Here is an 18,026-nt window from a genome sequence, read left to right as displayed (position 1 = left end):
TTATTCATTTTCAATCTTTTCTTCAGCGTGAGCTCCCTATTGTTGTTATTGTTGCTGTTGCATATAAGAGTTGCACAAGGTTTTAGATTCATAGACAAAAAAGTGCTTTGGAGTATGCAAGAGCACAAATATAAGATCCACTAGCAACTTTTTAAAGTAGCCATGTCTTTTCTGGATCACACAGTTGCCTTCTGTAGCTGATATACAATTCTGAGAAAAGCTGCAATTGAACAAGCAAACACCCATATACATACATAGCAGATAGTTTCAGCAAGGGAAATAGCTTAATTCAGATCACATATATGTTATTAATTATGAACCAAACACCACCACCGGCTTGCTTGCTAGCTACCCTGAGGAAACATATGCAATACAATAAAAAATAGTGGATTCTCAAGACACGTAAACTCTACCAAGAAAAAAAATATCTGAAACAAACATGAGAGATGAACTAAATGCCTTGGGGAATATGCATGTCTAAGCAGTATCTGTGAAGTACACTGCCTTATAAAAATGGGATAAAAATCATGCCAATCAAGAAAATAGGAAGGAGGAGAAAGCCAATAAAATGTGATCGGTTCAGCACAGAAATACAGAATGTGAAAAATATAAAGTATAGTTTGATGACAAAACATATTCTCCAAAAAAGTTCTTTAGCCATGATGCAAGATTACTGTTACTACATAATTGTAAAAGAAAACGAAATAGAAAATGTCGATTCCATATGCAATCTATAATTTTGGGAACTGACAAAAGTGAATTGATGCTTTGACAGAACTTCCATACCAAACGTTTTATCTTATTTATGTTAAACATTGTAAGTGTTGCAAAGGTGCCCCACAATGCATGTGTAAAAATGCCATTTGGGAAAAGTTTTAATGGTCAACATCAGACTTGTGGAAACAATGCTAGTGTATTTCAATTTTCAAATTATTATTCTACAATTTACATGCTTAGTAACAAAATAATGTTGACATCATTCAGACAATGCACAGTCAGATGACTGAAAAGACACAATCAAATACTAATTTAATATTATTAGCTGCTTATTCTTGAAAAACCTCATACATAAACTTATGCAAATAAGATAACCTACATGGATGTAGCAGGGGTGGGTTTCTCGCCCCGTTCCAACCAGTTCGGTTGGAATGGGGCCGGCGGCGTCCTCGTGCACGCACGTGGTGCACGCATGCATACTAGCATCTGCGCGACGCTCCAGCTGCTCCTGGACGATCGCGCAGGCGCTGTATGCATCCTGCGCATGCGTGGAAGCGCAGAACTCATCAAAACCGGGTAAGGACCGCGGGCGGGCGGGCGCGCCCTTCATTGTTCCCGGAAGTTGCTTACTTCTGGGTTCGGCGACCAACCGGTTCGCAGGGACCGCCGTGAACCGGTTGAAACCCACCCCTGGGATGTAGATATATAGGTCAGAGGCTGGGTGAATTGGCATAAACTGATAAGTATAATGATTCTATAAGTGCCTATAAATTATACAGTGGGCAAGATAAATTCATATCTAGAGTGATTGTGAATCATTGTCCTCACTTTCAGCATTATTACAATATAATCGAAATACACTGGCTAATAACATTCAACAGTTTTTATGGCCCGTAGTTATACATTCCAGAGCCCTTGAAAATAATTATGAACCACTTAAAATCCAAGCAAGTTTGAAATGAGCATAAAGCCATAAGCCTATTTTCCATGTTGTAGAACACAACCATAGTTCACATATCAACCAAAGCCCTCCAAAACTTCTTAGATAAACCAAAAGACTCAGTATCCCAAGAAAAAAAAGAATCATCTACAACATAGATGTATGGAGTATAACAGTTACTATATAACTATTACATTCCTTACTGTATAGCTAGTGTTGTGGCCCAGCAGGTGCCGTTGGAGCGGCCACCAGACTCCCGACAGCAAGGGGCCCTCTGAGTCGTCTCTGGAGGATGTGGAGGACCCTGGACAGGATTCCGACTCCGAGTAGGGTGCAGAGAAGCTGGTTGGCCTCAGGTTGGCACCTGAGCCTTGGACCAGTGGGGAAGAGACAAGGGAGAGTGAGCCGGAGGCCAGTAGTAAGTTGTTCCTGGATGCACACCATCGAAGAACTACTAGGCATCAGGAACAATTACGCAATTACAGGAGGTAATTGCGCTCGGCTGGTGGTCATTAGGCTCCTCTCCAGACTATAAAAAGCTACTTGTGCACATGCCCCTCTTTGCAGAAGTCAACACAGAATCGAATGTCGAAGAACTTTGTGTGAGCTTGGCAGGCTGGATTGCTGCCAAGCCTTATCTGTGTTTATTGCTGCCCAAGCTTGTCTGTGCTGGGTTGCTGCCAAGGACCTTTTTACCTCTTAATTAAATGCCGTAATTTATCTCTGGCTCGGAGTGTGCTTTGGTGTGGAACGAGGGGGGGTCAGAACAAGCTACTATATGTATAGGCTGGCAGAAAACTAGCAAAGCTCGCCTATGAATTCATCTAGCAGTCAGAAGACACAACAAAAACTCCTTAATTTCAGAAAGCATGGACAGTCTTAACCATAGCTTTAACTGGGAAATTGTGAGCATCCTAAACCAAACAATTCAGAAACACTAGATAATTCCTAGAAACCTGGCACTCAGATAAATCAGCCATCAACAGTTAGAGATAAACATTTACACAACATTCAAAATAAATAATTCAAAAGCTAAAGCAAAATAAAAAAGGCCAGAAAACCTCTTTGCCAGCAATCAACACCCAGTTAAGCAGGGTTTAATACCAGGATTAACTCCTACACAAATAAACGAGCACTAAAAAATATTCTAAACAAGAAACTATCAAAGAGAAAGCAACACCCCCACCAACAATGATAGGAGCAAAGATGGGAGATGACCAGGCAGACCATGAGGGTGGGATCAAATGCATCATCAGTTTGGAGTCTCTATGCTCTTTTAAGAGACTTAAGTCTATTGCCACCCCTTGGAGTCTGGCACAAATTCACCCTGGATGTTAGCAGTTCAGATTCCTGCATATAGGTAGCATGAAATAAACTTGTAGTACTTTTGAACTCTATCCTGCTCCCCGACTTCTTGCACCTGAGAGCAAGTCACTATACATAAATAGGGAATAAACCTCATTCCCTTCTAGCACTGAAGCTGTTACCTAGACTGATAATGAAACATTGCAAACAACCCAAATCAGAGAACACCAAGGATCCCAGAGAACAGATTTGTATAGTAGTATGAGGTGTGTTTTTCCCCCAAGGAAAGGAAGATGGGATTTTGGGATTCCCATTCTACCTGATGGTAGGAACCTTGCTTTAAGGACAATCAGATATCTAGAGAATATCCAAGTATAGGGATATGCAAAATGACTCATTATATTAACATGTCTTTACTTTGTTTGAAATATAACTTTCCTTAAAATTCTGCTTAAAATGGAGCTTCCAATTTAGGGCAAGAAGGTAGGCATGTGCATTTAAAACTCTGGCCACTATGGAAATTTGCTCTTCTCAAATAGTTGCCATTATGAGTAAGTTTTCTTTAAAAAGTAATGGGAAACAACCTGTCTGAAGGCCTGGTTAACCCATGGGGAGTCAATAGACATCCTTAGAAATAAAGATGATATTGGATAAAAGTGCTTTGGTTCACAACATACCAGAAAGATTCTTGGAAAATATTTGAAATTGGGATGGAGCAGGTAACAAAACTCAATGGTTGAGTTTTATTGTGCTGAAGATTTCGCTTTAGATTAAATCTGAAAGAAACTATATATTGAGGAAATCTGTAAAGATTTAGCCCAAGGACTAACTCTATCAATTTTTTGTACTCTATTTTTCCTATTTCAATGTTCCTCATAAAATGCTCTTCCTACCTTCCTTGTTATGCCTGGCCTTCTGCTTTGTTGCCCTATTACCTCCACTAGACCGATTAGATCCCACAGATTAGGCCTCCTCCGAATTCCATCTGCCGGCCAGTGTCGACTGGCAACTACCCGGAGGAGAGCCTTCTCTGTGGCTGCTCCGACCCTCTGGAACGAACTCCCCGTGGAGATTCGAACCCTCACCACCCTCCAGGCCTTCCGCACAGCCCTCAAAACCTGGCTGTTCCGACAGGCCTGGGGCTAAAGAGCTGTTGCCCCCGTCTCGAATGGTATGACTGTTGTGAGTTTTAAATTGTATATTGTTATGTTTGTTTTTTAAATTTTTTGTCTGTATCCCCCCTTCCCCGGTTCGAGTTGTGAGCCGCTTTGAGTCCCCCTTCGGGGGGAAAGGGCAGCATACAAATACAATAAACTGAACTGAAAACTGAACTATTGCTTCTGCAAAAAAAGCAAGGAGGCAAGGCATGACCTTCTGAGAGAAAATAAGTCAAGAACAAGAAGAATATTTGAAGTGTCAAAACTTTGATAGGAAGACATTGCAAGTATGATGGGGGTATGAGGGAGAAAGATAAAATATACAAATCAGCAAATATAATGCCTTGGGCCTTCCTGTTCTGTTTTATGAGATGAAATAATGCCAACAGATTTCATGTTAAGTGAAACTAATTACGCCAATATAAGTCATGCTTTTTAAATAGGGCTGTAAAATTACAATATAATTAGAGTTCCACTAATGTCAGCATTGGGTCATGCAGATTTGGACATTAGTCAATGAAGTAATTCTAGTAGAGACTGTTTTGACAAGGCTTGATTAATTTATATACAATAGCATGATTCACCAGCTATTCCTTGAGTTCATAATATCTGCTGATTATGAGTTCCATAAATACAGACTGTATTTTTTAGAAAAAAAACTTAAAAACTGTAAATGTATCTTTGTGAACTTGCATGTTGGCTTCAAAATCGTTCAATATGGATTTGGATATTTCTATATGAAACATCCAGATCAGTGGTGGGATTCAGCCAGTTCGCACCTATTCGGGAGAACCGGTTGGTAACTTTCTTAGCAGTTCGGAGAGCCGGTTGTTGGAAGAAATCTCCTTTTGTTTTTTTCCACTTTACAGGGCTAATCCTGTAAGGAAGGCAGGAAGGAAACATTCTGGTGTTGTTTCTAGCCTCATCTTTATTGTCCTGCTTACAGAAACTGCCCCTCCAGTTAACCCTTATTACATTGTAACAACTAAGGCAAAGCACCCATCGATGTGAGTGACATTGAGTTGGCCACACCCACATCCACCTAGTCTAAGGTGACCAGACATCCCGCTTTTGGCGGGGCAGTCCCAATTTTTCAAAATTTGTCCCGTGTCCCACGGTGTGTTCAAAAAGTCCTGATTTTCCAAAAGAGAGAAAAGATGCCGAATCATCAATTTTAAAAAGTTTTTTAAAAAAGTTTTTATTTCTCTGAAGTGTCATTCCTGATGTGGCCTTTAGAGGGCAGTGGTTTCCCTCCCTCCACTCGGCTCGCTCGAAGCGCCCAATGAGGGGCGAGGCTCCCTCCCCTCCTGCGCGTGCGCGCGCTGACACGTGATGTTTTTGCGACAGCCGTTTGGCAGCCTCTGGCGAGGTGGGGGGCTTCCGGCGGTGGAAGCATGGCGAGAAAGAGGCTCGGTCTCAGGCCAAGCAGCTCAGCTGTTGGAAGTTTTTTTTTTTGCCCGCTTCTCTCGGGCGCCGCTCTTCCTGCAGCCATGCCATGCAAGTCTCCGTCAGCAACCTGGTCCGGTGAGCCGAGGGGAGGCAGGTGGGGATCTGGTTGGGAGAGGCTGGCGATGGGGGTGGCTTTCGAAAGGGTTGGGGGGCGTTGGGGGAAGGCAATCAGGGGAAGGTTGTTTTTTTTACAGCTCAGGTGCTCCGAGCCCCACTCCCCTGGTCAATGGTGTCCCGCTTTACCCATCTTAAAATCTGGTCACTTTAACCTAGTCACATGACCACTGAGCCCTGACTATCTAGCTGGTCATTAGGGCAGAGAACCTGTTGTTAAATTATTTGAATCCCACCACTGACCCAGATGCATATACAACAGTCATGAGATATCACAACCATCTGTATACTTTATATATTTCATTTCATTTCATTTCATTTATTGAATTTCTAGGCCGCCCAATCCCGGAGGACTCCAGGCGGCTTACAGAAATGAAAATTATTAAAAAAGAATTAAAAACAATGAGACACAACAAAGTTAAGAAAAAGCACAACATACACCCAATCAGAGAGGGGCCGGACCTCAATCAACAGGTCAACGGCCCCAGGCCTGCCGTTGATTTTATTAACAATGATAATTGAAGTTCAAAAGAAGAAAGTGGAAAAGTGACACTGAAACAAGGACTATAGCAAATGCATATGTATGAGTAAATCATTTATGCTGTTTCCAGGACATGTAATTTTACATGCATTCAATCATATAGCCTTCTTTCTGCATTAAAGAGAACAGAAAAAAGGGGTTTACTTGTAATGATTTTTCCCACATAAATACATATTCCCATATAACATTTTCCCATCCTTTGTTGAGGCAAGAGAGCATTACAAAGTTCAGAGAAACATGCCATCCAAACGCTGACTTCTTTGCAGTCTGCATAGTTAATGTGGAAAATGTGAATTAGCTGATTCACTTAAAAGAGGGGAAGGAAATAAATTCTTCAATATCCTAGATATACACAAACAATCATCAGTTTATACATAAGAATTATTAACAGCTCTCAGATATCGTTTAATATGACAGAATATTATTTGCCTTAGTTAGTTGTAAGCTCAACAGTCTACTCTATTGATGGCTAACCTTTCTGTTGTGGCGTGATGAAAGCACGCGCCTATGCATCCATAATGCAATGCACATGTGACACTACCCTGTGCACCCCACCCCTGTGTATGAATGCGCAACCCCCCATGTGTGTTCCATGCATGCATGAGAGATCCCCGCTTGCTCCCTGCACATGCACAGGTGACTCCACCGTGCATGCTCGTGCAACCCACCATACTCCCCCACCTGCTGCGCATGCACATGTGACCTCCCGCCCCCCCATGCATACACACAGATCTCCCACATGTGCCCTGCCCCACACGTGCATGGCAGGGCCCCAAAAACAGAGATTCCCCCTGCGGAAGGCGCACATACATGCACAGTGCAGCTGAGCTGGGTTGACGGCTTGCGTACCCACAGAGAGGGCTCTGCATGTCACCTGTGGCACGTATGCCATAGGTTCACCATCATGGGGATACTCTATTGAACACTTTACATAGATTACAGACAAGAGTGGAAGGGCAGCAGATGACAGACCAGGGACCACTGGGGAGAGGGTATTCTCACATGAAGCTAAAATGACCAGTACTTGAGAGATCGCCTGCTGCCAATTACTTCTCACAGACCCATTAGATCTCACAGGGTTGGCCTCCTCCAGGTTCCATCTACTAGCCAATGCCATCTGGCTACTACCCAGGGGAGGGCCTTCTCTGTGGCAGCTCCGGCCCTCTGGAATGAACTCCCCGCAGGGATTCGGACCCTCACCTCTCTCCAGGCCTTCCGAAAAGCCGTCAAAACCTGGCTTTGCCAGCAGGCCTGGGGGTGATGAGTTCCCTCCCCTCTCGACATGTATGGTTGGGTGACTCTTGCTTATTTTAATTATCTGTAGTTCGTTTTATGTTCCCCTTTTTTCCCCTTTTGAATTGTTCGCCGCCCTGAGTCCTCCCAGAGAAGGGCAGCATACAAATAATAAAATTCTATTCTATTCTATTCTATTCTAATAAATGCAGAGGGGGAGGAGTTTTCCAATTCAGAATTTTACTAGAATGTGATCCAGATCAAGAGCAGTCCTCAGCTGGATGAGGACTGGGGGAAGGGACTTTAGGATAACAACATCCTAGAATCTCTCAGAATATATTTAATAGTTTAGAAAGTTATGGCTTTTATTTGGCAGGATTCTGTCTATTAGGTGTAAGCAGAGAAAGGATTGGACTTGACTGGATCTCACTCTCATCTCTGGTCTTGGGACTGACTTGATCTATATGAGATCAAAGGTAATTGATCCTCTTGTGAATTTCTTTCTGTCTGGAGAAAGTTAGATTTTCTCTTCTAGATGGAACTTTCTATATTGCTGACAGTATCCCCCCTTCCAATTAAAATGCCCTTAAAATGATGCACATATATTTTCTTGTGCAACTTCAAATTACACTGTATATTTCTGTCAAATTAATACACACCTATAGTGTTATACCCTTTCACTCACCAGTTATTAAGAATTCAGGGATATGAGTGTGAAATGAAAGTCCGCATAGATACTGATGGGTTCGTGTCATCCAGGAACTGCAACACAGATAGCCTCAAGGAATTCCTGTGCATGCTGACTCTGGGGAGGGGGAATACCTTTTGCATGTGCCCCTCATCCTTAACCCATATTAATTTATTTATTTATTTATTTATTTATTTGTCTCTGGGCGGCTCACAAAAGACAAGGGAAAGGGGGGAACGAGACAAAGTAGCAGTTATGTTCAATTTAGGATTTACTTTTTTCAAAAGATACTTCATTTCTTTGGTGGGGTGAGTATTGAGGTAGCACATATGGAAATCAATTCAGTGATGGGATTCAACATTTTTTACTGCCGGTTCTGTGGGCGTGGCATAGCTTGGTGGGCGAGGCTTGGTGGGCGTGGCAGGGGAAGAATATTGTAAAATCTCCATTCCCACCCCACTCCAGGGGAAGGTTACTGCAAAATCCACATTCCCTCCCAATCAGCTGGGACTCGGGAGGCAGAAAATAGATGGGGGCGGGGCCAGTCAGAGATGGTATTTAATTGATTAATGAATATGCGGTCTCTGTTTTGGGAGATTGTGTACGAGGCCTACATGACACAGGAAAGGGGTCTACATGACACAGGAAGGCCAGGTATTTGGGGATGATCGATAAGTTGGCTAAGAGTATAAAAGACTGTAAACAACTGCCCTTCGGGGTTCAGATTTTGCTTGACCAATCTCTCCTGAACCTTTGCGCAATAAACCTCTCCCTCTGAGAAAGAGCTGGTCTTGTCTCATTTTCTGCTACATTGCAGTGGAGCAAATGACAGCAAAGTTTAGATAATTTGGTTAGTAGGACAAGCTCAAGACTGTCAAGACAGCTCCTCCCTAGAAGTTCTCAGAGTCTATCTTTAAGGATGCAAGTAGTTTGATTTAGTATGGCAAGATTTCTGTCTATAGGTGAGAAACAAGAAAAAGAGGAAATTGTTTTGGAATAACTTATCTTTCTTACTTTTTGAAGCCCAACACTGTTGAAATGTGCCTTCAGTAGTCCTACATTATGATAAGTGAATGACTTAGAATTTGTTCTTTGCAAACAGTTTAGATGAGTTGAAATATTAGGCCTAGCAATGGTTGCATCTTTCCAGAGGCAAAGTATAAACCCCTCCCCAATAATTATATTAATTCCCAGGGTTCTGAGATAGAATAGAATATTAGAAATGATTTGACCTTTTGATATGAGATGATGAAGAATTAACAACAGCAATAACATTATATTGTCTGGCGAAAGATCCATTAAAAAATGACCAAGATTAAAACTATCATTTCTCTCTCTAACCGCCTATAGGGAAAAAAGCAGATATAATCACAATTCACTTTTCACAAAAGTGCTAAGGAAACTAGGTTGGTATTGTTTGAATCTCGGTTGTTGGCATCGTATCACAGATTAGTATTAGATGTGAACTTAACTACTAAAGATTTAGTTGGCAAATCACAGTTAAAACTATACATTTAGTGATAGTGGATGACTGAACAAAAAGGACGGTGGAGAATATTGCAACAACAGCGGTAGTCACAATGGTAAGCTTAGTTTATATTTTGGATTATATGATGAAGAAAATATAAAAAATTACTGTATGCCTATGAAAATAGATATATTCTATATTAAACTACCAAAAAAGAAGGCATTGGACAGATACACAAACCAAAGATTATATTTAAAAAGTCTCTTTAACTTAGTTTAACTTAATAACATGGGCTGTTATAAAAATAATGTATCATATGCAATATATAAAGAATATAATTGGTTAAATGTACAAAAGCTATTACTCTTAAAGAGGAAGGAGCATAAAAGAGAAGAATAGAATGGAGGAAGAGATTTGGTAATAACCTATTTTGCAAAATTGCATCAAGGTATGCATTTAATCTTAGAAGTTAAGTGCTTTATTGAAAAGACAATGCCACAATTTCTAAGCAAATGGGCACTTTTTCATAACTTGAAGAAAAGTTTCTAGCAGCCCTCTGATTTTGCTGCTTCAAAAGCAAAACACCTTGAGCTGTATCTGCCTTCTATCTTTGTTTCCACATCAAAGCGATGGATTACCAGCTTGAGTTTTCGGTGCTGTTGCCCAGTTTTAGAAACGATTTGACAGATAATATGTCAGTACATACAGCCAACTTTTATAAATAATATTTTCAGTTCGTTGCCTCACAGAACTTAGCTGCCGTACTTCTGCCAAATATCAACACTGCAGATTTGGGAAGGGAGAGGTAATGGGAGTAAACGCAAAATGTCACATATTAAATATGCAACCAGGAGAGAAACTATTCTAACACAAAGGCCAGTAAGGAAAAATTACACAGACTATGTTTAAAATACTTTTCTCCCCAGTCCCCAGATAATGTCTTGTAAATTATATAGTGATTACAATAGAATAAGTGTAGAAAACAATAGCAGGATCATAGAATTGGATGGAAACAGTACAAACTGCCAATTCCTCTTGCTTGCACGCTAGAAAAAAGAATCAGCCACTATATATCAGCCATAGATAGATGATAGATAGATACAGATAAAGTTCGTCAGTGGCTCAGTGGCTAAGATGCTGAGCTTGTCGATCAGAAAGGTGGGAAGTTCGGCAGTATGAATCCCTGGTACTGTGTAATGGAGCGAGCTCCCATTACTTGTCCCAGCTTCTGCCAACCTAGCAGTTCGAAAGCATGTAAAAATGCAAGTAGAAAAATAGGGACCACCTTGGTGGGAAGGTAACAACATTTGGTGCGCCTTTGGTGTTTAGTCATGCCAGCCACATGACCAGCGGACAGCGCTGGCTCTTTGGTTTTGAAATGGAGATGAGCACCGCCCCCTAGAGTCAGGAATGACTAGCGCATATGTGCAAGGGGAACCGTTACCTTTATAGATAGAGATAGAGATAGAGATAGAGATAGAGATAGAGATGTAGATGTAGATGTAGATGTAGATGTAGATGTAGATGTAGATGTAGATGTAGATGTAGATGTAGATGTAGATATAGATATAGATATAGATATAGATATAGATATAGATATAGATATAGATATAGATATAGATATAGATATAGATATAGATATAGATATAGATATAGATATAGATATAAATGCAAGTACTCCTCACCAGCCACAATTAGGACTAGCAAATCCATGTCTTAGCAATGTAATCATAAAGTGAAAAGTCACATGACTGTGACTGACTTAGGACATCAGCTTGTCAGTTCTGGCTGTAGTAATTAAACAAATCCCACTATGTCATTAAGCATGAAATCATATGACTGCAACTTGTGATTTCCTGCTGGCTTCTCATTGACTTGTTAGAAACTGTGAAGGACATGAATGGCAATCACATGACTGTGGAGACTATTGCAACAACAGTGGCCATATTAAAGGACCAGTCACAAGTCTGCTTGTTTAGCACCATCATAACTTTGAACAGCTGCTGAACAAATGGTCAATAAGCAAGGACTACCATTTTAGATGTGGATGTAGAGGTAGATGTTAATGTACAAGTAGATGTACATGTATATGTAGACAGAATGGGACAACTCACTGCAGCCAACTCAACATGACCATTTCTCCACAGCCACGTCGCCACGACCAACTTGCTACAGGCCAACTCGCCGTGGCACAATTCAACTATTCAATTTAATTATTTAAAATAATTACAATATTTTAATTCTTGTCATTCACATTTCACTTTTTCCTCTTTTTGTATCCTTTCTTTAATGATTCCATTCCACCATTTCTTTGATATTGGTTTCACTCTTGTCCTGCAGTGAGTTTTCCCGCAGTGAGTTCGCTGTTGTGAGTTGTTGCATGGGGAGTTGGCCATGGCAAGTTGTCCTGGATCCCATGGTTCAGAAGTAATTTGCAGGACCAGAATTCTCCTTGTTCTCAGTCCAACACCATAATTGTTCAACAACACAATTTTTTTTTTAAAAAAGCAATTGTTTCCTATTGAACTTCAGTGGCATAATTTCATAGGAGCTTCAAAGAAGGGACTCACTGGCCAGATGTGAAAACTGTTTCAATATGTCCACACAAGTTTCTTGGATGCCCTAAGAACCATGTTTATCAGAATGGGAATTTCCATTAAACTGCTTCTGAACAATGAACTATGGAAAACACAGTATGTTAATCTATCCATGCTGGAGATGTTTCAACAGCAGTCTGTTGCAAGCAAGGAATTGGTTTTGAGAATATAAATTAATCTCAGTGATAGCATACTGGAAGTAGGTTTTCTATTTATAATAAAGAATTAGTAAAGAATTAATACATCATTTTTACCCAAGCAAGTTGTGGCTTTATACAAGAATAGAAAAGTTATGCTTCAATAGAATTCCTTATGACCATTAAAATCATAACAAAAACAAAGCGCATGCATAAAAAAAAACCCAAACAGCACTCAGGGCACATTTATCGCTAGAAACTATATTAAACTTATGCAGCTTGGCTAAATCTAAAATTCTCAGATGTGTTTGTCTTTATCATCAGTTAAAACTGTAGGTCTGGGGTTAAGAACAGGCTGTTCTGTAATTTTATGAGGAAAAATAGGCATAAATTGCTTGCAAATGTTATGGGTTTCTTCTAGGCAAAAACAATTGGTTTATAGTTCAAGAGATCTCCCATCTTATTATTTATTTTTCAAGAGGAAAAGTATCAAGATTCCCTTTCCTTCTTGTGAAGAGTTTGATTGCATACAAAAATCTTCTCAGTTACAACATAGTAATGTTTTTAAATATATCTCAGGGGAAGAAATAAGGACACTTAAAGAGTGGGAAAGCCAAAAGATTCCCCAGACATCTTGCATGTAAATATTGTGACCTATAGGCCAGAGATTCTGCATTAGCTGATTTAAAGGTTCAGGAAATGTTTGCCTATTTTTGTATTTGTTTTGAAGATTCTACAGCACCCACCAGAACATTGTATTGTGTGTAAGTAGGTTTAGTGACAACTTAGATTTGTATAACTCTCTTATTCCTTGACTCAGAATGGATTACATACAAAAAAAGCAATATCCCCCCCCCCAATTAATGCCTGTTTATTATATGTTTGTATCATCTTTATTTTTGGCGAACTCAAGCATACCTAAGCTTACCACCTTTTATTTTTTCCACAAAAACAATTCTATAATGTGAATTAAAGTGAGACAAAATGCCTGGCCCAAGATCACCCACCACTCTTCAAGTCTAAGTGAGGACTACAACTCACAATCTCTCAATTTCTAATCCAGCACCCTAACCACTACACTAAATTGGCAATCCCACCCAGCAGCCTTAAGGTGCGTGTTGGATGTCCTGGAATTGACTGAAAAATGAAGCCGGTTTAAGAAATTTGCCATCTACATTATGATGTTCTGCCATTCTGTTTGAACTTCAATGATAAAAGATGTGATCTGCTGGATTCTTCTTTCTTTACCCTCCCACTCCTGTTTGGAAAGCAAATGCCAATCATTTCTTCTTCTTCTTGATAGACAGTTTGCATTAAGCTCCCTTCCACCAACTCTCCCTAGCAAGGTAAACCGCTCCAAACCTGATTGCAGAAAATACGACTTCAGTAATTCAGTGGTGAATGACTGGAAGGCTCTACCTCATTCCGTTGTTACTTCCTCTTACCCTCACAGCTTCAACCTTAAACTGTCTACCGTGGACCTCAACCCATTCCTAAAAGGTCTATAAAGGGGGCGTGCCTACCATCCCTGTCCTACTGTCCCCATTTATTTGTACTCATTTCATGCGCTCATGTCTATGTTTATAGTTATAACTGTTATCTCCTACCTGTTTGACAAACTAAATAAATAAATAAATTTTCATGTCTAACAGTTCCAAGGAGGCTGTTCCTTGTTCAACAATGAGCATTTCAGTGGTGGACTGATGGGAGAAATAAACAAACTCAAAACTTTTCTGGTCAGGGAAGTTAGCTGAAGTTTTGTCAATTTCATCCCAGCACCAAGTCTTAAACTCTTATCATTGTTAGAGAACATAACATAGCTGCTCCTGTGAAGGTATTCCAGGTGTGCTCCCACTCTACTGTGACATTATATGTTGTCATATGTGTCTACTTCCCCCATTCAGATCTCAAACCAACCCAAGTTCCTCCTTCCATTAACAGTCAGTTGCAAATCTGAATCTGATCTAGTTTTACATCATACAGGTATCTGATGGTAATATAAAAGGTTGCGCTAATAATGTGGGAGAGGGGAAAGGTGTCAAACATTAGATCTCTGAATGTCTATGGAGATTCTCAGTCATCCAGGTCATGGTTGTCCCACAGGTGCTTTTTAAAGAGGCAACTGGACTTTCTGGATGTTTTGCATCTCATCCAAGAAACTTCATCAGCTCTAACTGGATGGTGGGGAATGGAAGGATTTATATTCCTTGCAAATAGCTGGTCATTTGCATTCTTTTGGCGAGTCACTAAAGCCACCTGGAGGTTTATCTGTGTCATCAGGGTCACATGAGTAGTGCAAATGGGTGTGGAGCCTTCTTGGAACTATGTCAAAGAGGCCATCAATGTCAAAATTGAACAGCCCTCTCTCAACAGGGATATGACATCATCTATCTCCAGTCTACAACATAGTCTTTTCAACAGTTCCAAGAAGATTCCACACCCATTTGAATCACTCAGGTGATCGTGATGACACAAATAAACCTCCAGGTGGCCTTAACAACTTGCTAAAAGAATGCAAATGACCAGCTGTCTGCAAGGAGTATAAATCCTTCCATTCCCCACCATCCAGCCAGAGATGAAGAAGAATAAAAAAAAATACCAGAAAGTCAAGTTGCCTCTTGAAAAAGCACCTTTGGGACATTAGATCTCTGTTTCATTTTACATCACTTTAAAAGGTAACTTATTTTACAAAACAGAGATTACACTACAGGCCTAGGTTATAAGTCAATACGTCAACCATGTTCTATCATGGAAAATAATATTGGATAATATTATTTTTCTGCTGGGACTAATGTAAAATATCAGAGGCTCAATTTGAGAACATGTCTAGAAACAAGCAATCAAATATCCTATCTTCAGCAGACCAGAAGTAACAAAGGCTAATATGCAGATTGTAAAACAGGATGTCTGAAAACCAGAATTCATCCAATTGAATTCTAACTAAATCAGAAACTCAAGTCCCTTCTGCCCTCTCTCTATATACATTCTTCTTATGATCTTGGAAAATAAGAGAGCTTCTTCGTCACGTTAAAGGGAAAAAAAGCTGCATGCTTTTCAGTTGCTGAAGTAGATTGAAGTCTTCAAAAGCTTATGATATAATGGATTGAATGCTAGTAATTTTTTGATTCAAGCTTAACTCCTAAGAGCTTCACAAGCACAATGTTCTTGGCAACAGAGAACCACCAATCTACCATCTGGTATTTTCTAACTGTTCTCCCATTCAAATGCTTCCAGGGGTCCTCTGCTTAGCTTTTCAAAATCAGTGAAGGACAGCTCCAATGTCATTTGTTGACTTTGGAATACTATTCACTAGGGCAATAATCTTGAAACAACTAGCAAAAGAGCTGAAGGTGGTCAAAGGAACTCCATGGCAAGATCTATATAGGAATTCATTTGTGTGTGAACACTGGGTGGCAGTAGCATTTCAAAATTCAGCTGTTATCCACTTATTTATTATTGCATTTTTATCCCTAAATGTGGTGAGTATTAGGTGGTCTTCATTTTGTCCCTACAAGAGTAATGGATTCTTTAAAATAGTTTGGTTGACAAAGGGGGACAGCCCAAAAGTCAGACTGACATTGGTTTCCCCTGTTTAAAGTCCAACACTTAGGCCAACACTTAGGCTCAGGAGGGACATGACAAGTAACGTTATGTACTATAGTATTCCTCAACTGAAGCCCACAATTGGGACCAGCATTTCTGTTGTTAAACAAGGCAGTTATTAAGTGAGTCGTGCCCGATTTTAAACCTTCTTTGCCATGGTTGTTAAAAATATCACCACAATTATTAAATGCAAACATGAAATGAGTCTAGATTCCCCCATTGACGTTGCTTGTTGGATGCTTGTTGGGCAAGTTGCAAGTGACCTTCACATGACCCAGGGATGCTGCAATCTTCATAAATGCATGCTGGTTGCCAAGCCCCCAAATTTAGAGCACGTGTCTGTGGGGATGCTGCAACGGTCCTTTTGACTGGTCTTGAGTCACTTTTTTTTCACTGCCATTGTAACTTCAAATGATTGTAAATGAATGGCTCTAAATGAAGTCAAGAACTACCTGTATTCACTGTGTTTGGAATTTATGGGCATATGTCATAATTGAAGGGAGATGTTAAATGTATCATTTTTGTGAGCAAGAGTATTGAAGTTGCAAGATTATTTTATTATTTTTCCAATTTGCTATCTGTGAACTTTCTCTCCACATTTGATGTTTAGTTATTGGTGCGTAAGAGTTTAAGGACTATTAATGCCCAGGAAATCCTTGCAGGCATGTATAATGGGGAAGTCCTTCACATTACCTAAATAGCCTGGTAAGTTAGCTGGATCACCTGATCTTTTCACTGAACCCAGTATAATGAATTTCACAATCTCATAATCACTTTAATATGTCAACAGAAAACTTATTTTTCATTGCTTACAGTATATGGGTGAAGTATGCTTGAGAAGCAATTGTTGTCACCACTCCTCTGAAACTACCATTCATCATAAAAGGAATTGGAAGGAAAAATGCAGGAGCAGTGTGTGTGTGTGTGTGTGTGTGTGTGTGTCTGTGTGTCTGTGTGTGTGTCTGTCTGTGTCTGTGTGTCTGTGTGTCTGTGTCTGTGTGTGTTGTACAAGGAAGACAGTTATCTCATAGATTAGAGCTACATATTTGTCTTCATTTGGTCCATGTCATACACATCACTTTCATTATTTATATTTCATGTTTTGCTTTTATTCATAGAATACAGAAAACAAATTATAAAAAAGAATTATAAAAAGTTATAAAAAGGCAAAAAGAAAACCATAGACATGTACTATATTTGAAGTTTCTACAAAAGCATTTCAGCTTTATTTCATTATCATCCATAGCTAATCATTTAATAAGTGATTCATTAACAAATTGCTAATATCAACAGTTTAGCAAACTACTGAATAAAGTAACTCGTTCTTCCTCCGACAAAGATAAATCAAGGAGCATCCCAAGTGCATATTTCTTCTTTTAATCATGAGCTAATCTCGGAGGAACAGGCCATCAATCTCTCGTGAGCATTCTGGAGTCTGGATTGAGGTGGTTGAATGTAAACTTTGAAACATGAAACTGTCAGTCCTGGATGCTATCATCACAGCCTTCTGAAATACCCTAGACCCAATGCTAGCTATTAAAAAATAGACTCTGGACTTCAATTACTATGAAAATTTGATTAGGTTGCAATATAAATGACCAAACTTTGCTTAAGTTAAAAATACAATATCTTCATGGTTTTATAGTTCACTTTAACTAGTTTCAATCAAGTTCTTATTCCATATATTTAACTCTTTCTTTCTGAGTGGTTTAAAAAACAACAATCAGTATTGTAATTGCCAAATGGGTGTATTTATTATCTTGAGGATTTTAGTCCAAAGAAACACATGTTGATAATCAAGAGTACAGCTAAAAATTTCATTTATATAGGTTTTATTTTCATAAATATCCATATGGTTTAATTTAAACTTATGGCATAATGTCTAGCTTGTGAATGCTGATTTTTCTTTAAAGTATTTTGAGCATCCAAGGAAAGATTTATTTTAAGACACATTTCCATTTTTCTTAACCTTTCCTTCCTTTCTTGATTTTCAGAGGCATTTTAAAGGCATTCATGCTTTCAAACCATGTTTTAGAAGAGGAGGAATCTCTGGCACTGCAATTCAGGCTCTCAATAT

Source organism: Thamnophis elegans, chromosome 8, assembly GCF_009769535.1.
Source record: "Thamnophis elegans isolate rThaEle1 chromosome 8, rThaEle1.pri, whole genome shotgun sequence".
NCBI classification, from domain to species: Eukaryota; Metazoa; Chordata; class Lepidosauria; order Squamata; family Colubridae; genus Thamnophis; species Thamnophis elegans.
This window is presented reverse-complemented; position numbering follows the sequence as displayed.